The sequence below is a fragment of the Triturus cristatus genome, chromosome 4_1, assembly GCF_964204655.1.
Source record: "Triturus cristatus chromosome 4_1, aTriCri1.1, whole genome shotgun sequence".
NCBI classification, from domain to species: Eukaryota; Metazoa; Chordata; class Amphibia; order Caudata; family Salamandridae; genus Triturus; species Triturus cristatus.
In genome coordinates, this window is record NC_140585.1 from 144,660,446 (window position 1) to 144,687,065 (window position 26,620).

At 45.4% G+C, this 26,620-nt stretch overlaps 3 non-coding genes across 3 annotated transcripts; 2 read left to right on the top strand and 1 right to left on the bottom strand.

Annotated features, from left to right (window-relative positions):
• The first annotated feature begins 6,304 nt into the window (after positions 1-6,304).
• Positions 6,305-6,376, top strand: TRNAE-CUC (transfer RNA glutamic acid (anticodon CUC)). Its single transcript has one exon. It is a non-coding gene; the product is annotated as a tRNA-Glu (tRNA).
• Positions 6,377-13,884: 7,508 nt separating this feature from the next.
• TRNAV-AAC (transfer RNA valine (anticodon AAC)) lies at positions 13,885-13,957 on the bottom strand. Its single transcript has one exon. It is a non-coding gene; the product is annotated as a tRNA-Val (tRNA).
• A 1,056-nt stretch (positions 13,958-15,013) lies between these two features.
• Positions 15,014-15,085, top strand: TRNAE-CUC (transfer RNA glutamic acid (anticodon CUC)). Its single transcript has one exon. It is a non-coding gene; the product is annotated as a tRNA-Glu (tRNA).
• Positions 15,086-26,620: the final 11,535 nt, after the last annotated feature.

Consider the following 26,620-nt stretch of genomic DNA (forward strand, 5'->3'; position numbering starts at 1 on the left):
ACTTTGTTTTTTAGTTTGCAAAGCTTTTTTTTTATTTTACTTTTTTTTCAACAGGAGGGAAGTTTTCCAAAACTCCAACTTCCTCTTCCTCTCCAGAAGGTTTCTCCCAGTGCTTTGTCCATCTCCTGGTCACTTTTGGATTTCAAAGTGAAAGGTTCACTTTCTTTGTGTGAAATTACTACTGCATATACATACTATTGGATTTCAAGGACTTTGTTTTTGTGACATCACAAGAAAAGGCAGAGGATAGATCTAACAAGAAATTGGTCTACATGGGTTGGGCGATGCCGTTCGGGTCTCATTTGTCTGAAAAACCAAAAAATAGAATTTGGAAGCATGACGCAAAAGGTGCACAGGTTTTTTTCAGGTGGGGCAGGTAACCGCCCTCTGGGGGTTTCCTGGTTGGCGGTACATTGGAGGGGTGGTGAGTCACATACAGCAGATCCACCCCTTGCGGGGGTGGGAAGGTGCACAGGTGGTTTATGGTGTGCGCGGGATGCAATGAGCAACAGAAGGAACTTCAAGGGAGGATGATTGGAGGGCAAATGAAGGAGAGATTGGAGATATGGAATGAGGTCAGCGAGTGAAATGGCTAGGAGTGAGGCTTATGAGATGGTGAGTTGAAATGGTGCGGAAGAATGAATTCGTACCGGTTGTCAGGAGTGTGTCACGGCTGTGTGTACCGATGCATGTGGAGCCTGTGATGTCTCTGAGTGTATGCATGGCTGTTTGCACCACTGCCTTTAGAGCCTGTATTGATTGTCAGCGTGCGCATGTCCGTTTGCACAAGTTCCTGTAGAGTCTCTGATGTCTGTCAGTGTGCGCAGGCTGTTTGTACCACTGTCTGTAGTGCCTCTAATGCCTCTGGGAGTGTGCGCGCAACTGTTCATATAACTGCCTGTAGAGTCGGTAATGTTTGTCAATCTGTGCACGGCTGTTTGTACCACTGCCTGTAGAGCCAGTAATGTCTGTGTATGTTGATAGCCAGGGCTTTAAGTGGGACGGGTTTCACCGGTGCTGGGCACCAGCAGTTTTTTTAGGTCGAGCCTAGAGCAGCGCATGCGCTGCATGCTCGACTTTAGTAAGGGGCTTTTCAAACTGCAACCTGCCGGCCACCAGCTTACGGTTCCGTGCACAAGCACGCGCGCCTCGCTCCACCTCTCCAATCATTGCTGCGCGCACATTCTTCGCGTGCTTAGCACGTCATCGCGGTCACTTTCGTTTTCACCTCGAGCGCGATGACGTGCTAAGCGCGCGATGGATGCGCGCGCAGCAATATCCCCTGAAAAGTAACATTTTAACAAGTGAATGTGCACTTGCGTGATAAACGTGTATCATGATCACGAGGAGTACTCCTAGATAGTGGCATCTTTTGCAGTTTGAAGCCTAAACTCTTGTGAATTTCTTGTAGTCATATATCTGGACTGAAACATGGTGATGATAGACCTTTGTTTGCACAAGTTTTTTTTTACGTGACTGTGTTTTTTAAATTTGTTTACATATTTACCATACCGATCTACATTTTTACCATACCGATCTTATGTGCGCATTTCTTAAAGAAAGGCAGGTGTATGTTAAGTGAGTCACACATTTGTACTGAATGTAATATCACTGGATTGCACGCTCAGGTCAGAACTCTGATAAATGTGCTCAAGGTTTCATCGTGGGCCATTGGGCATCGCTTCATACCACCCTAACCAGACAGCAGCAGACACGGCAGTTCCATCCCCGGCCAGCAGGTGTAGCTGTTCAATGACCAGCCAACAAGTGCCACTGTAAAAGCAACACTGCCTGCCAGCAGACGTCACTGTGAGAGCCAAAATTCCAGCTCCAGCCAGCTGGGTCACCATAAGAGGAGCACTCCTAGTCCCGAGCTGCAGGTATAGCAGTAAAAGCACCCGCTAGCTGTTGGGTGTCAGTGGCTGAGCAGCACTTCCAAACTTGCTCCAATGTTATTAGTATGAGAGAGAGACCCTTCTCTGGCCCCCAGGTGCCACTGCAGTGCAGCACTACTAGCCACTGCAAGCAGATGCTACTGGAAAGGCAGCACTTCCTGCTCAGGCCAGCAGGTGTCACTGTGTACAGGCCATACTCCCAGTCTTTGCCAGCCACTGCCTCAGGAGCCCTCCTGACAGCAGTAGCAGAGCTCCAAATTCCTTGCCACAAGTGAGTCGCTCGAAGGGCAGAGCTGCCATGGATTGTTAGTGGGTCTCGCATCCCTCTCCGGCAGGGACCACGGTAGAGCAGCACCACAAGCCAAGGCCAGCAAGTGTCATCGCAAGCGCGTCACTCCCAGCCCTAGCCAGTAGGTGTCAGCGCCTCAATTCGCCATCCCCTTATTAGTGAAGAAATTATAATTAGGAGTCAGAAAGCATGTGCAGGTCACACCTGTTTTAATGTTGCTTCTCTGGTATCCTTGGAGTATCACATGCAGTTTAAACATGCCTGCCTTATTCGTGAGGTATAAAACATGCAACAACATCCATAGCATTGGCATTGCCAATGGGTCTCGCTTTTGGGACCTTATAAGTATTTAGTTATGCAGCACAATATCCTTGGTGCAACAACATGAACTGTTGCATGGCTAAACACTTATAAGGTCCCAAAGGCGAGACCTATTGGCTATGCCAATGCTTGTTTAAAGTGGGCCTCGAAACGGGTCGCTATTGGGCTCAGTTTTGTGCCCGGGCACAGGCGGTCCGTTTTTTTCCCGACTGCAGTGACAGCAGGCACATTGATGTGCACTGCTCACTCCTCACTAGAGGAGAAGTGACGGCATGACGTCATGCCAGGTGAGCGTTCTGGGGGAAGGGAAATCCTTAAAAGAGAGTCATTTTCTCTCTGGATTTCCCTTCTCTTGTTGAAACTCAGGAGCAGCAACATCGTCGTGGTATCACCAGGGCTTTAGGTGGAAGCTTTTTCAATAATATATACAAGCCGTAGTTGCTGCTCATTTATCTTATGCAACTAACAACCATTGACAAAGCTAATAATACTGACTTGTTGTGGGTATGATTTTACTTGTTGTATCACATATCTGGATGCAATGACCAAAACAGCAAAATACCAGTTGGGCAGCACATTATGCTAAGCACAGATTTTTAGCTTAGGTGTTTTTAAGCCACGCCCTTAATCACATTGGCCACGCCCCTTTAAGAGACCCCCTAGTTTTTTCATCCCACTTAAAGCCCTGTTCATAGCTGTTTGTGCCCCTTGTCCTGTGTCAGTGTGCTGTAAACAGGTGCCCGCACGGGTATGTGTGCCAGAGAAGAGTCGTGATAGTTCTGTTAATCTGTCACGGTGCAGAAAGGTTGCACATTTGAGTCATGGCACCTTTAATGCCATCTGGGTCAGAAGTCACCTGGTCTGTGTTTTCTCAACTGATTCCCACACACTGTACTTTGACTTACTTCAAGACTTCACCATTGCGTCACATTTAAGTGTTTCAGCTTCTAGCTGCATGGTAGCTGGTTTGTGAAACAGACTGGCTGGGCGCCAAGGACTCTTAAAGTAAGATTCCAGGCGCGGGCTTCAGTGGAGCTGGAGTGTGCATGTTTATGTGTAATATTGAAATCTCACATGGCTCAAAGTTAAGAAGTGACTTTGAAATAACGTGCCCATAGGAACACTGTGCACATAATCAGGGAGACTGGTGGTCCAGGAGCATTTCAGAAGCCCGGATAGCTCAGTCGGTAGAGCATCAGACTTTTAATCTGAGGGTCTAGGGTTTAAGTCCCTATTCGGGCGGCATTTACCTTTTTTCTGTTATTCAGCAGATTTGAAATGGAGGTGTTTTTCAATTTTATTTTGCCTTTTACTCTTTTATTTCGATCGCTCTAACTTTTCCTCTGTTGTCATCCGGGTTTTTTAAAACCAGTAAAGACTCCACCTGTTATAGAAGTTTCCACTTTGAATCAATCGATATTTTCTGCCTACGCGGCCAACTGTGACGTCCAACTCTCTGCATTTGATACATTTATGGTCTCAGTGATTGAAAACGAACCCCAAAGCCCTCTGATCACAAACAAACTTCTAATTTATACCAAACCACACTTCCTGCCACTGCTGCAAGGTGACCGAGTCGAGCTTCGCTACCAGTTCATGTTTTATTATCCTTACTACGCTTGTCTGCTCGCGTCTCGGTGAAACCCGATTTACTGTTTGCAACAATGTATCGAGTAGGTTTCCACAAGGGAGGGGAGAATTGTTTTCCATATATTTAAAGGGATGTCAAATCTGACCCCACTTTTTATTTTCATAACTTTGAATTTTTTTACCACAACTTGTTATTTGTGAGACAGATGCTGATGAATGAATTGAGAGAAAAACTGTGGAATGTGTAATTTGCTGAAAGCGAATTTAGAGCCAAAAGGTAAAAGGTGATGCGCCGTCACGGGTCTTATATTTACCACCAAAAGTGTTTCTTAAAAAACACATGCAACGGGCCAATCTCACACTCTCTTAACTCACTCCCAGCACCCGAGTCTCTCACTCCCTCTTAACTCACTTCCAGTCAGTGCCCGTGTCTCTCACTCTCTCTTAACTCACTCCCAGTGCCCGAGTCTCTCACTCTCTCTTCGCTCCCAGTGCCCGAGTCTCTCACACTCTCTTAACTCACTCCCAGTGCCTGACTCTCACTCTCTCTTAACTCACTCCTGGTGTCCGAGTCTTTCACACTCTCTTAACTCACTCCTGGTGCCCGAGTCTCTCACTCTCTTACACTCTCTTAACTCACTCCTGGTGCCTGAGTCTCTCTCTCACTCTCTCACACTCTCTTAACTCACTCCTGGTGCCCGAGTCTCTCACTCTCTCACACTCTCTTAACTCACTCCTGGTGCCCGAGTCTCCCTCTATGCTCAGTCTGGCCATTTCGTGCCTGTGTTTGTGTAAACATTGCTGTCTGCCGGTGTCAGTGCCTGCAGCAGGTGCAGTGCCTGTGAGTGATGAATGGCAGCGGCTGTGCTGCTGTCTGTCTGTAAAGGGACAGAAAGAGTCCGATGTCTGTCTTTGAAGCAGCTGAATGTATAAGGACATTGGAAAGGAAAGGGTGTTGAACACTGGTGCTGTTACGTTTAATAAAATAATTAACTGTTGTGAGTTACTTTTTTGAAAGGGAAAAAAGTGTTTCCGCCTGGTCTCGAACCGGGGACCTTTCGCGTGTTAGGCGAACGTGATAACCACTACACTACGGAAACCTATGTAGGTGGAAACCTATGTAGGTTGTCCGGAAGCACCCTCACCTCCAATAAGCATATAGCACTAAACGCAACACTGGATAGACGCGGTGGTATGGAAGCTTTTCTAAAGTTCTCTCAGTGACTGCGTAGAACTCAAGATTACACAGATAAGATGTCTGTCACTGAATGCATAGTACTCAATGCTGCACAAGCATCGTGTCTCTCACTGAATGCATAGTACTCAAAGCTGCACAAGCATCGTGTCTCACTGAATGCACATCACCGTGGGCGGCACGGTTAAGAGATCGCTCACTCAATGCACATTTCACTGATCACTGCACAGTTAAGCAGACTCTCACTTACTGCACGTCACTGAAAACATCAAAGCATGTGAGCTCTCACTTGATGCTCATGCCTGAATCCTGCACAGCTAAAATATCCCTCAATGAATATGTGCGAGTGAAAGCTGCACAGCTATGAGCTCTCTCACTGAATCCAGATCACTGACCCTGCACAGCTGAGTGTTCTACATTCACATCTAATAGGAATCTCACTTAACACCAGTGACCGATGCACAGATAAGAGGTCTCCGTTCACACGTGTTCCTATCACTGTATGCAGCTCACTTAACGCCGCACGGCTGAGGTCCGTACTGCTCAAGGCTGAGAGCTTTCACTGAATGCAGATCACTGAACGCTGCGCAGGTGAGGTCTCTCTGCACAGCTAAGAGCTTTCACTGAATGCAGATCACTTAACGCTGCACAGGTGAGGTCTCTCTGCACAGCTAAGAGCTCTCACTGAATGCAGATCACTGAACGCTGCGCAGCTGAGGGCTCTCGGTACAGCTAAGAGCTCTCATTGAATGGAGACCTTTGGACTTTTCCCAGTCACCCAGGCCTCGGTCTCTTCTTCTAAGAGCGTCTTTGTTTTGTCTGTTTCCTTACGTTGTAGTCTGCAAAACAGTTTTTTTCGCTGCTATATGAGACTTTCCTCTGTTTTGGGTTTTGTGTAAAAGCATTGGTAGGATTGTGAATATAAATAGCACCCCCATCCCAAACTCACAAGTGGCGTCACAGGGACCGCATTGTTATAGTCATTACGCGCTGAGAAGTCCATTGCAGACACGCTCCCTGGTGGTCTAGTGGTTAGGATTTGGCGCTCTCACCGCCGCGGCCCGGGTTCGATTCCCGGTCAGGGAAATGTAGTTTTTATTCGTTATTTCACTTCTCTGCTATTGGTTGTGCTTTGGTGTTGTGTTTTCGACATATAATTTTATGTTGAATTACACTGCTTACTTTCTGATGGGTCCAGTATTCGAGGCATGCATTAATGATTCACATTTAACGATCTTAGTGACATAGTTGTTTTTATTAATATTTTTGATTTCTGTTGACGCCCCCTCCCCCCACTGAATGGGTTATTGGAAGCCCTGGGCACTCACTTGAATAAGTTCTAAGGTGTTAATCTAAAGCAATGCTCAAACTTCAGAAATACATCAAGTATATATAGAAATTAAGAAATATTTTTGCTAACCCACAAACATAAATCGAAATTCTAATAAGAAGGTTGGTGTTTTTCGACGGGTGCTTTTATTTTTCAGAGATAAACCCATAAAGTGGGCTCTCCCATCTCTCTTCATCTTTTAAGCTCCTAAGGCAGCCTCTGTAATTCCCTCAGAACAGACAGTGCTTCTGTGAGGCCAACACCCGCCACATCACTCTGCGCTACTTGAGCTGCTCCAACTTCATTTTTGGCCTCCGATTTAAAATCCCTCCACAATTTTGATTTACTATGTGTATGTAATTCATGAATATACTAATATTTATTAAATTTTCTGCAGTCACTGACCACTGAGTAGGCATTGCAGACCCCCGGGGGTCGCGGACCACTGGTTAGCAATCTCTGACTAGTCTTATTTGTTGACTTTATGAAGCTGCGTGTATTTTAGGAATCTAATATATTCATGTTATTGTTAGGCCCGGGCAGAATTATAACCCCACCAGCAGAATTGGCGGAATTGAGTAACTCCGTGTTATAGTTGTGACGCGGAACTCCTGCCAAATTCTGCCAATCGGCACTTGGCGGAATTATTCTGCTGTTTGAGCCTTGTGATGTTCACCGGAACAACGGAAGGCTCGGCGATGCACGCTTGCGAGCGCGAGTGAGATTTGCCAACCCCTTGCGTGATTTCCAGTTTCCACGGAGTCTTCCAGTGCCATCTTCTAAAACTGGCAGTAAGGACTCCCTCTCAAGTCGATTTTCTACTCAAGAAGAAGCTAAATCAACACGAAAATACTTTTTTGATTGGATTTTCTACTCAAACGGACGTTTTAGGTAGTTTTTCCTTTAATTTGTTTTTCAACAGGAAAAGCCACAGGGACTCCAACATCTCCTTCCTGTCCAGAAGGCTCCTCCCAGTGCTTTGTCCATCTCCTGGTCACTTTTCTTTGGATTTCGAGGTGAAAGGATCACTCTCTTTTTTTGCAATTCCTGCTGCATATATCACTGGATTTTAAGGACTTTGGGCCTGATTTAGATCTCGGCGGACGGGTTACTCCGTCACAGCAGTGATGGATATCCCACCCTCTAAAATATAAATCCTGTACATCCTATTGTATTTCTAAATCCGGTCCGTTGTTTTTGTGACATCACAACAAGTAAGTTAATAAACTTCTGGATAAGGGTGTTTTTTTGATAGAGAGCATGCACCAGTATATATTGTACCTTTCAGGAATTTTTCAAATTTGATTGTGGTTGTGGTGGTTGGTCTGGAATTGCAGAAGGGGCCTATTTTTTTGGATTCAAATTTTCAGCTTTTATGAGGGAATAGGGTTGCACAGTTAAGTACCTTTATTCCATGTGTGTGAAATGTGCACTTTTCATTTATTTTACCATGTGGCTTAGTCTATCCATGGGCCATTCAGCCTGTACCAGTGGGCATTGAGTGACGAAGCAACTGTTTCTGTGGTATTTGTTGTTTTGCAACATCTATGATTTAGGGATGGTATTTGAATTAGGCCCGGGCGGAATTTTAATTTTGCTTGCGGAGTTGACAGAATTCAGGTAACTCGCTCTACCCTATAATGTGGAGTTTCTGCTAAATACTGATATCCAGCGACTAGAGCGGCTGACTCCAGAGCGCGGGGCTCATGGTTGGTTCCCTGATGCCAGCGGCAGCTCAGCTCAGCATCATGTGACTCTAGGCAATAGGTCACTTAATCTCCCCTATGGCCCCCAGCACCTTGAAACCTTAAGGGGCAATATTTTTGCGCTTTGCAAATATGGATTATTAGAAATATGGATGATAGTTCCTGCTAAATATCGCTATCTGGGGTGTGGTGGAATTATAAACTCATTGGTGCGCCTAAGACTTGTATAGATGCGTGCTTGCATTTGCAGGCGAGATTTGCCGGCCACTAGCGAGAGAGATTTGCTGGGCGCTAACGTGACTTTCAGTTACCACAGTTACCTTCGGCGCCATTTTTATGATTCAGGTAAGCACGAGTGGCTGCATCTGATGCAGATTCTCTACCCGAAAAGCAGCTAAGTCAACTAGAAAATAGCTTTTCGATTGAAAATTCTACTTGCATGAACCGTTCACTTTGTTTTTAGTTTGCAAAGCATTTTATTTATTTTACTTTTTTCAACAGGAAGGAAGTTTTCCAAAACTCCAACTTCCTCTTCCTCTCCAGAAGGTTTCTCTAGAGGGCTTTGTCCATCTCCTGGTCACTTTTGGATTTCAAAGTGAAAGGTTCGCTTTCTTTGTCTGAAATTACTACTGCATATACATACTATTGGATTTCAAGGACTTTGTTTTTGTGACATCACAAGAAAAGGCAGAGGATAAATATAACAAGAAATTGGCCTACATGGGTTGGGCGATGCCGTTCCGGTCTCATTTGTCTGAAAAAACAAAAAATAGAATTTGGAAGCTTGGCGCAAAAGGTGCACAGGTTTTCTTCAGGTGGGGCAGGTAACCGCCCTCTGGGGGTTTTCTGGTTGGCGGTACATTGGAGGGGTGGTGAGTCACATACAGCAGATCCACCCCTGGGGGGGGGGTTGCACAGGTGGTTTATGGTGTGCGCCGGATGCAATGAGCAACAGAAGGAACTTCAAGGGAGGATGATTGGAGGGCAAATGAAGGAGAGATTGGAGATATGGAATGAGGTCAGCGAGTGAAATGGCTAGGAGTGAGGCTTATGAGATGGTGAGTTGAAATGGTGCGGAAGAATGAATTCGCACCGGTTGTCAGGAGTGTGTCACGGCTGTGTGTACCGATGCATGTGGAGCCTGTGATGTCTCTGAGTGTATGCATGGCTGTTTGCACCACTGCCTTTAGAGCCTGTAATGTCTGTCAGCGTGTGCATGTCCGTTTGCACAAGTTCCTGTAGAGTCTCTGATGTCTGTCAGTGTGCGCAGGCTGTTTGTACCACTGTCTGTAGTGCCTCTAATGCCTCTGGGAGTGTGCGCGCCTGTAGAGTCGGTAATGTTTGTCAATCTGTGCACGGCTGTTTGTACCACTGCCTGTAGAGCCAGTAATGTCTGTGTATGTTGATAGCCAGGGCTTTAAGTGGGACGGGTTTCACCGGTGCTGGGCACCAGCAGTTTTTTTAGGTCGAGCCTAGAGCAGCGCATGCGCTGCATGCTCGACTTTAGTAAGGGGCTTTTCAAACTGCAACCTGCCGGCCACCAGCTTACGGTTCCGTGCACAAGCACGCGCGCCTCGCTCCACCTCTCCAATCATTGCTGCGCGCACATTCTTCGCGTGCTTAGCACGTCATCGCGGTCACTTTCGTTTTCACCTCGAGCGCGATGACGTGCTAAGCGCGCGAGGGATGCGCGCGCAGCAATATCCCCTGAAAAGTAACATTTTAACAAGTGAATGTGCACTTGCGTGATAAACGTGTATCATGATCACGAGGAGTACTCCTAGATAGTGGCATCTTTTGCAGTTTGAAGCCTAAACTCTTGTGAATTTCTTGTAGTCATATATCTGGACTTAAACATGGTGATGATAGACCTTTGTTTGCACAAGTTTTTTTTTACGTGACTGTGTTTTTTAAATTTGTTTACATATTTACCATACCGATCTACATTTTTACCATACCGATCTTATGTGCGCATTTCTTAAAGAAAGGCAGGTGTATGTTAAGTGAGTCACACATTTGTACTGAATGTAATATCACTGGATTGCACGCTCAGGTCAGAACTCTGATAAATGTGCTCAAGGTTTCATCGTGGGCCAGTGGGCATCGCTTCATACCACCCTAACCAGACAGCAGCAGACACGGCAGTTCCATCCCCGGCCAGCAGGTGTAGCTGTTCAATGACCGGCCAACAAGTGCCACTGTAAAAGCAACACTGCCTGCCAGCAGACGTCACTGTGAGAGCCAAAATTCCAGCTCCAGCCAGCTGGGTCACCATAAGAGCAGCACTCCTAGTCCCGAGCTGCAGGTATAGCAGTAAAAGCACCCGCTAGCTGTTGGGTGTCAGTGGCTGAGCAGCACTTCCAGACTTGCTCCGATGTTATTAGTATGAGAGAGAGACCCTTCTCTGGCCCCCAGGTGCCACTGCAGTGCAGCACTACTAGCCACTGCAAGCAGATGCTACTGGAAAGGCAGCACTTCCTGCTCAGGCCAGCAGGTGTCACTGTGTACAGGCCATACTCCCAGTCTTTGCCAGCCACTGCCTCAGGAGCCCTCCTGACAGCAGTAGCAGAGCTCCAAATTCCTTGCCACAAGTGAGTCGCTCGAAGGGCAGAGCTGCCATGGATTGTTAGTGGGTCTCGCATCCCTCTCCAGTAGGGACCACGGTAGAGCAGCACCACAAGCCAAGGCCAGCAAGTGTCATCGCAAGCGCGTCACTCCCAGCCCTAGCCAGTAGGTGTCAGCGCCTCAATTCGCCATCCCCTTATTAGTGAAGAAATTATAATTAGGAGTCAGAAAGCATGTGCAGGTCACACCTGTTTTAATGTTGCTTCTCTGGTATCCTTGGAGTATCACATGCAGTTTAAACATGCCTGCCTTATTCGTGAGGTATAAAACATGCAACAACATCCATAGCATTGGCATTGCCAATGGGTCTCGCTTTTGGGACCTTATAAGTATTTAGTTATGCAGCACAATATCCTTGGTGCTACAACATGAACTGTTGCATGGCTAAACACTTATAAGGTCCCAAAGGCGAGACCTATTGGCTATGCCAATGCTTGTTTAAAGTGGGCCTCGAAACGGGTCGCTATTGGGCTCAGTTTTGTGCCCGGGCACAGGCGGTCCGTTTTTTCCCCGACTGCAGTGACAGCAGGCACATTGATGTGCACTGCTCACTCCTCACTAGAGGAGAAGTGACGGCATGACGTCATGCCAGGTGAGCGTTCTGGGGGAAGGGAAATCCTTAAAAGAGAGTCATTTTCTCTCTGGATTTCCCTTCTCTTGTTGAAACTCAGGAGCAGCAACATCGTCGTGGTGTCACCAGGGCTTTAGGTGGAAGCTTTTTCAATAATATATACAAGACGTAGTTGCTGCTCATTTATCTTATGCAACTAACAACCATTGGCAAAGCTAATAATACTGACTTGTTGTGGGTATGATTTTACTTGTTGTATCACATATCTGGATGCAATGACCAAAACAGCAAAATACCAGTTGGGCAGCACATTATGCTAAGCACAGATTTTTAGCTTAGGTGTTTTTAAGCCACGCCCTTAATCACATTGGCCACGCCCCTTTAAGAGACCCCTAGTTTTTTCATCCCACTTAAAGCCCTGTTCATAGCTCTTTGTGCCCCTTGTCCTGTGTCAGTGTGCTGTAAACAGGTGCCCGCACGGGTATGTGTGCCAGAGAAGAGTCGTGATAGTTCTGTTAATCTGTCACGGTGCAGAAAGGTTGCACATTTGAGTCATGGCACCTTTAATGCCATCTGGGTCAGAAGTCACCTGGTCTGTGTTTTCTCAACTGATTCCCACACACTGTAGTTTGACTTACTTCAAGACTTCACCATCGCGTCACATTTGAGTGTTTCAGCTTCTAGCTACATGGTAGCTGGTTTGTGAAACAGACTGGCTGGGCGCCAAGGACTCTTAAAGTAAGATTCCAGGCGCGGGCTGCAGTGGGGCTGGAGTGTGCAATGTTTTTTTGTGATATTGAAATCTCACTTGGCTCAAAGTTAAGAGGCGATTTTGAGATAACATGGCCATAGGAACACTGTGCACATAATCAGGGAGACTAGTGGTCAGGCAGTGTTTCAGAAGCCCGGATAGCTCAGTCGGTAGAGCATCAGACTTTTAATCTGAGGGTCTAGGGTTCAAGTCCCTATTCGGGCGGCAGAGGTATTTTTCTGTTATTCAGCAGATTTGAAACGGAGGTTTTTTTTCAAATTTATTTTGCCTTTTACTCTTTTATTTCCATCGCTCTAACTTTTCCTCTGTTGTCATCCGGGTTTTTAAAAAACCAGCAAAGACTCTACCTGTTACAGAAGTTTCCACTTTGAATCAATCGATGTTTTCTGCCTGCGCGGCCAACTGTGACGTCCAACTCTCTGCATTTGATACATTTAGGGTCTCAGTGACTGAAAACGAACTCCAAAGCCCTCTGACCACAAGCAAACTTCTAATTTATTCCAAACCACACTTCCTGCCTGTGCTGCAAGGTGACCGTGTCGAGCTTCGCTACCAGTTTATGTTTTATTATCCTTACTACGCTTGTCTGCTCGCGTCTCGGTGAAACCCCTGATTTACTGTTTGCAACAATGTATCGAGTAGGTTTCCACAAGGGAGGGGAGAATTGTTTTCCATATATTTAAAGGGATGTCAAATCTGACCCCACTTTTTATTTTCATAACTTTGAATTTTTTTACCACAACTTGTTATTTGTGAGACAGATGCTGATGAATGAATTGAGAGAAAAACTGTGGAATGTGTAATTTGCTGAAAGCGAATTTAGAGCCAAAAGGTAAAAGGTGATGCGCCGTCACGGGTCTTATATTTAGCACCAAAAGTGTTTCTTAAAAAACACATGCAACGGGCCAATCTCACACTCTCTTAACTCACTCCCAGCACCCGAGTCTCTCACTCCCTCTTAACTCACTTCCAGTCAGTGCCCGTGTCTCTCACTCTCTCTTAACTCACTCCCAGTGCCCGAGTCTCTCACTCTCTCTTCGCTCCCAGTGCCCGAGTCTCTCACACTCTCTTAACTCACTCCCAGTGCCTGACTCTCACTCTCTCTTAACTCACTCCTGGTGTCCGAGTCTCTCACACTCTCTTAACTCACTCCTGGTGCCCGAGTCTCTCACTCTCTTACACTCTCTTAACTCACTCCTGGTGCCTGAGTCTCTCTCTCACTCTCTCACACTCTCTTAACTCACTCCTGGTGCCCGAGTCTCTCACTCTCTCACACTCTCACACTCTCTTAACTCACTCCTGGTGCCCGAGTCTCCCTCTATGCTCAGTCTGGCCATTTCGTGCCTGTGTTTGTGTAAACATTGCTGTCTGCCGGTGTCAGTGCCTGCAGCAGGTGCAGTGCCTGTGAGTGATGAATGGCAGCGGCTGTCCTGCTGTCTGTCTGTAAAGGGACAGAAAGAGTCCGATGTCTGTCTTTGAAGCAGCTGAATGTATAAGGACATTGGAAAGGAAAGGGTGTTGAACACTGGTGCTGTTACGTTTAATAAAATAATTAACTGTTGTGAGTTACTTTTTTGAAAGGGAAAAAAGTGTTTCCGCCCGGTCTCGAACCGGGGACCTTTCGCGTGTTAGGCGAACGTGATAACCACTACACTACGGAAACCCATGTAGATCGTTCCGAAGAACCTTCACCTCCAATAAGCATCGAGCACTAAATGCAACACTGGATACACGCGGTGGTATGGAAGCTTTTCTAAAGTTCTCTCAGTGAATGCATAGAATTCAAGGTTGCACAGATAAGATGTCTGTCACTGAATGCATAGTACTCAAGTGCTGCACAAGGATCATGTCTCTCACTGAATGCACATCACTGTGGGCGGCACGAGCAAGGAATCGCTCAGTCAATGCACATTTCACTGATCACTGCACAGTTAAGCAGACTCTCACTGACTGCAGGTCACTGAAAACATCAAAGCATGTGAGATCTCACTTGATGCTCATGCCTGAACCCTGCACAGCTAAAATATCCCTCAATGAATATGCGCGAGTGAAAGCTGCACAGCTTTGAGCTCTCTCACTGAATCCAGGTCACTGACCCTGCACGGCTGAGTGTTCTACATTCACATCTAATAGGAATCTCACTTAACACCAGTGACCGATGCACAGATAAGAGGTCCCCGTTCACACGTGTTCCTATCACTGTATGCAGATCACTTAACGCCGCACGGCCGAGGTCCGTCCTGCTCACGGCTGAGAGCTCTCACTGAATGCAGATCACTGAACGCCGCACAGGTGAGGTCCGTCCTGCTCACGGCTGAGAGCTCTCACTGAATGCAGATCACTGAACGCCGCACAGGTGAGGTCTCTCTGCACAGCTAAGAGGTTTCACTGACTGCAGATCCATGAACGCTGCACAGGTGAGGTCTCTCTGCACAGCTAAGAGCTTTCACTGAATGGAGATCCTTGGACTTTTCCCAGTCACCCAGGCCTCGGTCTCTTCTTCTAAGAGCCTCTTTGTTTTGTCTATTTCCTTACGTTGTAGTCTGCAAAACAGTTTTTTTTCGCTGCTATATGAGACTTTCCTCTTTTTTGGGTTTTGTGTAAAAGCATTGGTAGGATTGTGAATATAAATAGCACCCCCATCCCAAACTCACAAGTGGCGTCACAGGGACCGCATTGTTATAGTCATTACGCTCTGAAAAGTCCCTAGCAGACACGCTCCCTGGTGGTCTAGTGGTTAGGATTCGGCGCTCTCACCGCCGCGGCCCGGGTTCGATTCCCGGTCAGGGAAGTGTAGTTTTTATTCGTTATTTCACTTCTCTGCTATTGGTTGTGCTTTGGTGTTGTGTTTTCGACATATAATTTTATGTTGAATTACACTGCTTACTTTATGATGGGTCCAGTATTCGAGGCATGCATTAATGATTCACATTTAACGATCTTAGTGACATAGTTGTTTTTATTAATATTTTTGATTTCTGTTGACGCCCCCTCCCCCCACTGAATGGGTTATTGGAAGCCCTGGGCACTCACTTGAATAAGTTCTAAGGTGTTAATCTAAAGCAATGCTCAAACTTCAGAAATACATCAAGTATATATAGAAATTAAGAAATATTTTTGCTAACCCACAAACATAAATCGAAATTCTAATAAGAAGGTTGGTGTTTTTCGACGGGTGCTTTTATTTTTCAGAGATAAACCCATAAAGTGGGCTCTCCCATCTCTCTTCATCTTTTAAGCTCCTAGGCAGCCTCTGTAATTCCCTCAGAACAGACAGTGCTTCTGTGAGGCCAACACCCGCCACATCACTCTGCGCTACTTGAGCTGCTCCAACTTCATTTTTGGCCTCCGATTTAAAATCCCTCCACAATTTTGATTTACTATGTGTATGTAATTTATGAATTTACTAATATTTATTAAATTTTCTGCAGTCACTGACCACTGAGTAGGCATTGCAGACCCCCGGGGGTCGCGGACCACTGGTTAGCAATCTCTGACTAGTCTTATTTGTTGACTTTATGAAGCTGCGTGTATTTTAGGAATCTAATATATTCATGTTATTGTTAGGCCCGGGCAGAATTATAACCCCACCAGCAGAATTGGCGGAATTTAGTAACTCCGTGTTATAGTTGTGACGCGGAACTCCTGCCAAATTCTGCCAATCGGCACTTGGCGGAATTATTCTGCTGTTTGAGCCTTGTGATGTTCACCGGAACAACGCAAGGCTCGGCAATGCACGCTTGCGAGCGCGAGTGAGATTTGCCAACTCCTTGCGTGATTTCCAGTTTCCACGGAGTCTTCCAGTGCCATCTTCTAAAACTGGCAGTAAGGACTCCCTCTCAAGTCGATTTTCTACTCAAGAAGAAGCTAAATCAACACGAAAATACTTTTTTGATTGGATTTTCTACTCAAACGGACGTTTTAGGTAGTTTTTCCTTTAATTTGTTTTTCAACAGGAAAAGCCACAGGGACTCCATCATCTCCTTCCTGTCCAGAAGGCTCCTCCCAGTGCTTTGTCCATCTCCTGGTCACTTTCCTTTGGATTTCGAGGTGAAAGGATCACTCTCTTTGTTTGCAATTCCTGCTGCATATATCACTGGATTTTAAGGACTTTGGGCCTGATTTAGATCTCGGAGGACGGGTTACTCCGTCACAGCGGTGATGGATATCCCATCCACCAAAATATAAATCCTATACATCCTATTGTATTTCTAAATCCTTTGTTTTTGTGACATCACAACAAGTAAGTTAATAAACTTCTGGATAAGGGTGTTTTTTTGATAGAGGGCATGCACCAGTATATATTGTATCTTTCAGGAATTTTTCAAATTTGATTGTGGTTGTCGTGGTTGGTCTGGAATTGCAGAAGGGGCCTATTTTTTTGCATTCAAATTTTCAGCTTTTATGAGGGAATAGGGTTGCACAGTTAAGTACCTTTATTCCATGTGTGTGAAATTTGCACTATTCATTTATTTGGCCATGTGGCTTAGTCTATCTATGGGCCATTCAGCCAGTACCAGTGGGCATTGAGTGACGAAGCAACTGTTTCTGTGGTATTTGTTGTTTTGCTACATCTATGATTTAGGGATGGTATTTGAATTAGGCCCGGGCAGAATTTTAATTCTGCTTGCAGAGTTGGCAGAATTCGGGTAACTCGCTCTACCCTATAATGTGGAGTTTCTGCTAAATACTGATATCCAGCGACTAGAGCGGCTGACTCCAGAGCGCGGGGCTCATGGTTGGTTCCCTGATGCCAGCGGCAGCTCAGCTCAGCATCATGTGACTCTAGGCAATAGGTCACTTAGTCTCCCCTATGGCCCCCAGCACCGTGACTCCTTTAAGGGGCAATATTTTTGCGCTTTTCAAATATGGATTATTAGAAATATGGATGATAGTTCCTGCTAAATATCGCTATCTGAGGTGTGGTGGAATTATAAACTCGTTGGTGCGCCTAAGACTTGTATAGATGCGTGCTTGCATGTGCAGGCGAGATTTGCCGGCCACTAGCGAGAGAGATTTGCTGGGCGCTAACGTGACTTTCAGTTACCACAGTTACCTTCTGGCGCCATTTTTATGATGCAGGTAAGCACGAGTGGCTGCATCTGATGCAGATTCTCTACCCGAAAAGCAGCTAAGTCAACTAGAAAATAGCTTTTCGATTGAAAATTCTACTTGCATGAACCGTTCACTTTGTTTTTTAGTTTGCAAAGCTTTTTTTTTATTTTACTTTTTTTTCAACAGGAAGGAAGTTTTGCAAAAGCTCCAACGTCCTCATCCTCTCCAGAAGGTTTCTACCAGTGCTTTGGCCATCTCCTGGTCACTTTTGGATTTCAAAGTGAAAGGTTCACTTTCTTTGTGTGAAATTACTACTGCATATACATACTATTGGATTTCAAGGACTTTGTTTGTGTGACATCACAAGTACGTTCAAAATCTTTGTATAAGGGTTTGATTTTTTTGATAGAGAGCATGTAACAGTATTTATTCATATTTGTATTCAAATTTTAAATGTGATTGTGATGGGTGGCCTGGGCTTGCAGTAGGGGCCTAGTTTGTTTTGCATTTAGTTTTTTATCTTTTATAAAGGAAAAATGTTACACAGTTCAGTACACTTTCGCCATGTTTGTTTAATGTGTACCATTCATTTATTTTACCATGTGGCCTAGCCTGCCAATGGGCCATCCATACAGTACTAGTCTTTGGGTACATGAAATAAGTATTTCTCTGGTATATGTTGTTTCAAAGCACCAATTAGGCCAAGGATGGCATTGTAATTCAATGAGAAATGTATTCTTTTAAAATGTAATTAACTTTTTTCTACAAAAAGTGTATATTGGTGGGATCATAGCTGATGCTTTGAGAGGGTGTTTGTGGGTGTAAAATGTTTTTACCTCACTTAATTTTCGTTTTTAGCATTGCTGAATTAATGGTAGAGTTTTCTTAATTTTTTGTTATACCTCCTTTGTCTGATCAGTGTGTGTGTTTCACATAGTCACACACACTATCCCTAGGTATTATCTAGGGATGGGAACTAGAGGCACAGGGCATAGGGACTAGCTAGTCTCCAATACAACATGTAAACACAAATAGGGCTGTCCCTAATAGGGATTCCTACAGGATTTTTAAAGATACGCGTCCACTGGGGGCATCTCACAAAAAGTGAAGGACTGGCCTCACACACCACCTGGTGTCATGCTTCATCATAGGACGTCCTCGCCCTCCAAAAACTTCATTTGATGGAGGGGGCATACACCTGGAGACAGGGATGCACTTTTATAACTCAGTGGTGGCCCGTGAATTAGTAAAAAAGTGATCTAAAAACCACTGCAGTTGTTAATAAACTAACTCGAGGGTGGTAGAGCCTACTGTGTCTGCCATTTTGTGTCATCAGTTTCCATAGACCTGCATGTGTTTTTTTTTGTCCATGCCTTTTAGCAGTGGCTGATTGGATGGCGGCCAATTACTTGCAGCTTAACGCCAGCAAAACAGAGATCTTACTGTTCCGGAAGGACCGTGAACTATGGTCCGAACAGTGCTGGCCCGAGCGTCTTAAACCTGCACCCTCTCCCAAGAAGGTTGTGAAGAACTTAGGGATATGGCTTGAACAGGGTCTGACGTTTGAAGCGCAATCTAAAACAGTGGCTGGGGTGTGTTTTGGGCTTTTACGGGGTTTAAGACCCGTGATAGGCTTCTTTCCCCCTAAAGTACGACAAACCATAGTCCAGGCCTTAATCCTGTCCAGGCTGGACTATGGAAATGTCCTATACTTGGGTGCTAATAAGGCCAGTATTAAGCGTCTGTAGAGGGTCCAGAATGCTGCTGCGCGGCTGCTGGTAGCACTCCCAAAGTCTAGCTCAGTGGCCTTTCTGCTCCCTAAGCTGCACTGGCTGCCTGTAGAAAAACACATTCAGTTTAAGGCTTTATGTGTGGCGCACAAAATCTTGTCCTGTCTGGCCCCTGTGGGCCTGTCCAACTTACTCAAGTTCATGCATGCAGCAGACGGACTCCCTGTAATTAGAAGATGAATACGAAAGACATCAGCTGAACTTGTGTCCTGATGTCTACAGCACTATAATCCAAACCTCTACCCTGAAGTCAGGTCCTTGCAATCAGAGTATAAAGAAAGAAAAACCTAAAAAACTAGACTAAGACGAATCTGGACCATCTACTTTTCTGGCAGTGCCTTCGGATTGGAATCGAGTGGCAATAATTGCAATCTGAAAAATCTGTCTTGTCTCCTGAATTTTAGGCTGTTATACAACACCTATGTCCTGAAGAAGACCCGATACGACTATGCACAACAACTGGTTACTATAGGGTCGAAACGTTGACGGTTCTACAGTCCCGTATCAATTGGAACTCCTTGTATATACTATAAAACAATTAGGACATGTGGCTTACAAGGTTTTTCCTTTCTCCATAATCAAGCTGAGGACGTTTTTTTGCGAATCTCTGCAAAAATTGCTTGTGTATTTTATTGATTATCACTTATATATATTGTAAATACTTGCATCTTCACTATTACACTTAGTCACCTTATTCACTTTGTCACTGCGTCGCTTTTTTGTTAATATTATTGTATATACAGCCTTCTTCATTCTCCGTTCATATTTCAATGAATTGATAAATGAGTTCATACTCAAATGAATCTCGAAAAATAAATTATTTGGTTTTTTGTGAATAACTCATTGTGTAATATTGATTAATTCTTTTTTTTGTTCTACTAATGCTGTGTTTTGTGAAGTTTGATTTCTCTCAAGTATAAATAATTGCTTCCCCCTTTTGGAACCATTGTTCATATTTTGTCGATAAAGCCCAGGTTCCTTGGGTTATAGGGTTACCCCTGTTTGTTTAATTGTGGTATAAACAGAATGGGGCGTTAAACACCTTCATCTGATAGTTGGGAAAGTACAGCCCCCAATCCTAGGTCAGACGCGTCAGTTTGGAGGATAAAGGACTTGTTGAAATCGTGGAACACTAGAACGAATGTATGGCGTTACAACGCATACATTTACAATACATGCCTTTACAACACAGTTTTTAAATCGCAACATCCTTTACAACGCATTCTTTTACATCTCATGCTATTACATCGCATTTTTAGAAACCACGTTTACAATGCATTCCATTACATCGCATTATACCATTACAACGCATACCATTACATCGCATTTAAGGTAAGTGTTGGACAGTATAGAGGTAATAATTACTATTCTAACTCCAGTGAGTGCAACAGTAGGGTAAGTGTTGGATAGTGTAGGGGTAAAAATTACTTTTTTAACTCCAGTGAGTGCAACAGTAGGGTAAGTGTTGGATAGTGTAGTGGTAAAAATTACTATTCTAACGCCAGTGAGTGCAACAGAAGGGTAAGTGTCAGATAGTGTATGAGTTGTAATGGTATGCGTTGTAATGGCTTGTGATGTAATGCCTGCATTGCAGTGACATGCGTTGTAATGACATGCGTTGTAGGGACATGTGATGTAAGGGCTGCATTGTAATGACATGCGATGTAAAGGATGTTGCGATGAAGTTTATTAGGGGAGTGGCTATGTCAGAATACCCAGGTATAAACCTGCGGTAATACCCGAGCAGTCTGAGAAAAGCCCTGACCTCTCTTTTGGTAGTTGGGAATGTTAAAGTTAATAATTTCTTGTAGAGCGCACGTTCACCGGGAGGTTTCATGGCGCTAGCTCTAACATGTGCCGGGACCAAGCAGGAGTTACACGTGGGCCTGTGTAAATAGCCAAGTTTTAAGCATTTTCCTAAAGTTTGGGAGGTTGTTGCAGGAACGGATTTCCAACGGAAGGGAATTCCATAGTCTGGGAGCCAGAGTCGCAAACCTGCGTCCGCCCTGGCGTTGAAGCTTAAAAGGCGGAGTGGCCAGGACTTGGAGGTTGGCGGAACGGAGGTTGCGGGAGGGGATGTACCTAGGAAGAAGGCATTTGATGAATTTGGGGCTGCGGCCATGGAGGGACTTAAAGATGATGCAGGCCGTCTTAAATGCAGTGCGTTGGGGGATGGGGAGCCAGTGGAGTTTTATTAGGAAGGGTCTGGCAGATTTGCTGATGGATCAATCTGGCTGAGGAAGAGTGGAAGGCCCAGGTATATAGAGTTGGCATAGTCCAGGTGTGACAGTACCAGGGCTATTACAATCTGAATCAAGGCAGAGTGGTTGAATATGCAACAGATCTTCCTGATCCTGCAGAGCTGGAAGAAGCAGGAGGACACAACCGTGCCTACCTTAGTCTTTAGAGATAGATCATTATTGATGATCACCCCTAGAATTTTTACAGAGGAGGATGGGATGGGGGAGCACCAGGTCCTGTAGGCCAGTAGTGTTGGGCCCCAGAGGAATTGGCTGTTCCCGTTCAGGACTAGCTCGGTCTTACCGGGGTTCAGCTTCAGATGGTTTTGGTCCATCCACTGTCGAATGTGAAGCATGGTACCCTGGAAATCCCGAATTGATTTAGGGGAGTTGTCTATTGTGAAGATCAACTGGAGATCATCCGCATAGTTAAAGGTGATAGTTTTACGTTCCTTCGAGGACTGAATCAAGGGTATCAGATACAAGTTGAACATCAAGGGGGACAGCGAGGATCCCTGAGGGACCCCACATGTTGTGGGTAGCTTAGGAGCAGTGAAAGGGGCTAAGCATACCGCTTGAGTGCGGTCGCTGAGGAAGGACCTGATCCAACTGTGGGCCGAGTCACGGATGCCGGCCTGTTTGACACGATCCATTAAGATGGCATGGTCGACTGTGTCAAACGCGGCCGAGAGGTCCAGAAGGACCAAGGCCTGAGGGATTCCTTTATCAGCATTTCCTCTTAGGGCATCCAATACTGCAAGAATTAATGTCTCAGTGGAGTGAGCAGGGCGGAACCCTGCTTGATGGGGGTCCAAGTAGTCAGACTGCTCGACAAATTTAGACAGACACGTTGCTACATGAGGTTCAAGGACCTTCGTCAAATAGGGGAGCAGAGAAATGGGCCTGTAGTTGGAGAGATTTGGGGGGTCAGCTCCTGTTTTCTTTTAGGAGGGGGACTAGGACTGCATCCTTGAAGGCTTTGGGGACTCTACCCTGAGATAAGGATTCATTTAGGAAGGTCAGGATAGGGAGAGAAAGGACCGAACAGGCGTCCTTTAAGATCTGCGGGGGACAGCAGTCCCTTGGTGAACCAGATTTCACCCTGGCCAGTGGAACCTGCAGAGACTGAGCATCTATGAGTGGAAAGTGGTCAAGGGTGCGGGAGTTGAATATCGTGGCTGGGGAGTCCTCCTTGGGACAGGAGATAGAGATACTGGCTGTGATATTGACAATTTTTTCCAAAAAGTGTTTGTTCAGGGAATCACACAGGTCTTGAGTGACAACGGGCTTGGGGAGGATTCTCTCAGCATTGGATGGCTCATTCACTATGACGAAGATGTCCTTTGATTTGTTATTCAACTTTGTGATTTTTGCTGAAAAGTAGGTGGCCTTGGCTGAGATAATGGCTTTTTTAATGGAGTGTCTATGATGGCCTTAATTTTTTCTTCTTGTGGTCTAGAACGGCTTTTCCCAGGATGTATCCCAGGTACTTTACTTTTTGATATGCCATTCTCAACATCTTGGCATTAATGTGGAAACCCGCTGTTTCGAGGGCACGAACAACCTGTCGAAAATGTATAAGTTGTTTCTCCCACGAGGGGCTGAATATTACAATGTCATCCAGGTAGGCGGAGGTGTACTCTTGATGTCCCTTGAGGACTGTATTCATGACCCTCTGGAATGTGGCAGGTGCCCCGTGTAACCCAAGTGGGATTACTGTAAATTCTTACAGACCATTTGGGGTGGCAAAGGCTGTATTTTCCTGATCTTCTTCCCGCAGGAGTACCTGCCAATAACCCTTGATAAGGTCTAATGTGGAAATGTATTGGGCCTCCCCAAGTTTCTCGATTAGCTCATCGATTCACGGAAGCGGATAGGCATCAAACTTGGAGACAGCATTTACGGCTCTACAGTCTATGTATAATCGTATTGAGCAGTCCGGTTTTGGGACCAGGACTATTGTAAAGCACCAATTGCTTTGTGATGGGCGTATGACACGCATTACCAGCATGTTCTCTTTTTCTTTGTCAATGGTGGGCCTTCGGGATACAGGTATTCGATAAGGGCGTTGCATTATCACTTCCCCGGGTTTAGTGATTATGGAATGCTCTACCAGGGATATATGAGAAGATACCGGAAAAGGGACGTAAAACATGCGTCAATTCCATTCTTTGGGGAGTTGTGAGTGCATCATTAACATCCAGGTGCTCTAGGGGAGAATAGGTGTTGGGGTGAGGGAGTTGTAGGAGGTTTGTAGATTTGGGAGAGGGTCCTATCCACTTCTTTAGTAGGTTTATGTGGTACCTTTTGGTCTTTTTGGGACTTATTTGTATGGAATAGGTGGTACGTCCTATTGTCTCTATTACCTTATGTTGACCCTTCCAGCTTGTTTTCCCTTCTGTGAAAGTCAGGGGAAGCGATTTTAAGACCCAATCACCAACTTGCAGTTCTCTCCACCTCTTCCCTTTATCGTAAACGTTTTTTTTGCTTCACTTGGGCTTTCTCCGGGTTGGAATAAGCTTAATCCCTCAACTTCCCTAATCTCAATTTCAGAACCTTCATATAACAAAGAGCTCTTGGGTTTCTACTGATTTCTCCTGCTCCCATACTTCCTTTGTCATTTCAAGAAGCGTCCTGGGTTGGCAGCCATACAGTAGTTTGAATGAAGAACAACTAAGGCTGCTCTGTTTCTGTCCTCGAATGACAAAGAGGGCAAGGGGCAGGAGTAGGTCCCATTCTTTTCCCTCACTGGCCAACATTTTTGTAAGGGTTAACTTTAGTGTTGCGTTATACCTCTCACAGAGACCGTCGGTTTGGGGATGGTATACTGAGGCTTTGATGTGAGTAATGTTTAACAATTTGCAGACTTGCTGCATGAGGCGTGAAACGGATGGTGTACCCTGATCTGTCAGGATTTCCTTGGGAAAGCCTACCCTGGAGAAGAAGTCCACCAGTTTCTCCGCTATGTTGGTTGTGGTTGGGGAGCTACGGGGAAAAGCGTGAAGATATCTTGTCGCACAGTCTACAATGAATAGTGCGTATTGGTTTCCTTTTATTGACTTAGGGAGGGCCAATCAGATCTATTCTCACCCTCTCTAATGGGATTCCTATTATGGGAAGAGGTAGTAGGGGTATGGCAGGGGGCTTGTAAGGGTTTTTCTTCTGGCACACCTCACATTCTTGACAGAACCTCGAAATGTGAGCAAGGATGCTGGGCCAGAAAAAAATGTTTCTAGATACTTTGCCTAGTCTTCTTGGCCCTGCTATGGACTGCAAGGAGGTGAGAATGGGCAATGAAAAGAACTTGATCTTGAAAGCTTTTGGGAAGGAGTAGCTGTGGAGGATCCCCTGGTTTCACTACGCAATAGAGAAGGTCATTCTGTATTTGGAAACATGGGTGTGCCGGAGAAGGATGGGTCTTTCCGGCTTGTTCCCACGCAAACCAGAGCGTGGGGCCATTGCTTTGGGCGAACCTGAAGCTGCGATCAGAGGACCATGGCGTTTAAGTTAGTAAGCTCAGGGACAGCCTAACATCTTTTATTGCATCTTTACACCACACTGCGAAGTTGGGGTTGTCAGTCCCTATGATGACCTCTTCTGGTAGCCTGTCCATTACGCCTAATCTAAGCACCATAAGAGCGCTATTGGGTAGTTCAAAGGGGACCTCAGCTATGGGATAGCTTTTTATGTCCCCATGTATGCACCGTATCGGTATGGTTAGGCCAGGTACCAGCAGTTTTTTTTTTTACTAGACGAGAATGGATGACAGATTGACGACACACTGAATCCAAAAGAGCAACTACTTGTTTCTTGTTGACAGAGAGACTTACATAAAAACTCGCCCCAAGTTCCTCTGAATACAGTTCAGCTTTTAGGAGATAACTAATGTCCATGGGTTCATCTGTCGCTTTCTTTTGCGTACAGAACCGAGCGATGTGTCCCCAGTTACTACATTCAAAACATTGGGGCCCACGCGATGGTACAATCTCGGTCTTGTGTTGGTAGGTTTTGGGAGGGGTCTCTAGTGTCGGTTTTGTTGGTTTCTTTTCACGTTTTGCGGGTGGTCTGGGTTTATGGGGTTTCTCTGCGTCCCAGGGAAAGACCGGGGTTGGGCCAGGGAAAATTTATTTGCCAGTTCAACAGCTTGTCCGACAGTAAAGTCAGTGTGATGTTGTAACCATTTTTGCGTTGGGTAGGGCAATGCTTCCAAGTATTGCTCTAAGTAGATGAGGTCCATTATGTCTTCTTTTGTGTTTTCGTGGGGTCTTAGCCACTTCTCTGCTGCTGCTTTTAACTTTAAAGACAGTGTCTTGGGATTATCTCCACGTGACCATCTTTCTTTACAGAACTTGACACAGTAGGCTTCTGTGTCCATACCTAAGTGATTGAGTATGAGTGTCTTGATTTCACCATAAGGGGCATTACCGTCCTCGTTTGCCACCTGGTAGGGGGCTTGCGATTCGCTGGTTAATAGGGGAGCAACAAAAAATGGCCACTTGGCTACTGGCCAGCCACAGGCCCGTGCTGCTCTCTCAAAGTTCAAGAGAAATGTGTTGTGGTCTTCCACAAGTATGTATTTTTGTACAGAGATGTTCGGGAACCAAGTAGAGGTATTAGGGTGTTGCAACTGGGTGGTCAACTGAACCTGGTCTTCAGCAACCTTGTGGATACATTCCACATGTTGGACCATAGTGTCCCTAAAGAGGTCTCTATCGGCCTGTCCCGATGCCATCTGTCTTTCTAGGGCCCATTCCAGCTTTTCCTGCCCTTTGATGAGTTGTTGTATTAAATTCCCCATTATTGTCTCCTAATGGAAGTCTATGCCCCCATTCTCCACCATTTGTGACCTGAGCAGGGCAGATAGATGGAAGGAGGCGCTTTTTTTTCGTTATTTCAGAATTTAATGATTGGAAAAAAACACATATAGGTTCCTCCTTTTTATAAAGAGAGTGTAGCTCTGGCATCTTCCCATCAATTCATCAGAACAGAAGCCCCACCTGGAGTCTTCTTCACTTCAGAAGCCTTGAAAAAAGCCACAAAACACGGAACCTGAATCAATAACCACGTTTGGGGTCTGATGTTGTTAGGGAAAGACTCCGAGAACAATGACAGTAAGGGAACACAATGTGCGCAATTAACACATACAGTACCACCCAATTGAAAAATGTTAGATGCTCAACTTCCTGTGGTTCACTGTCATCAAAACCACAATCAACAAAAGAGTACAGTTAGGAAGGAACA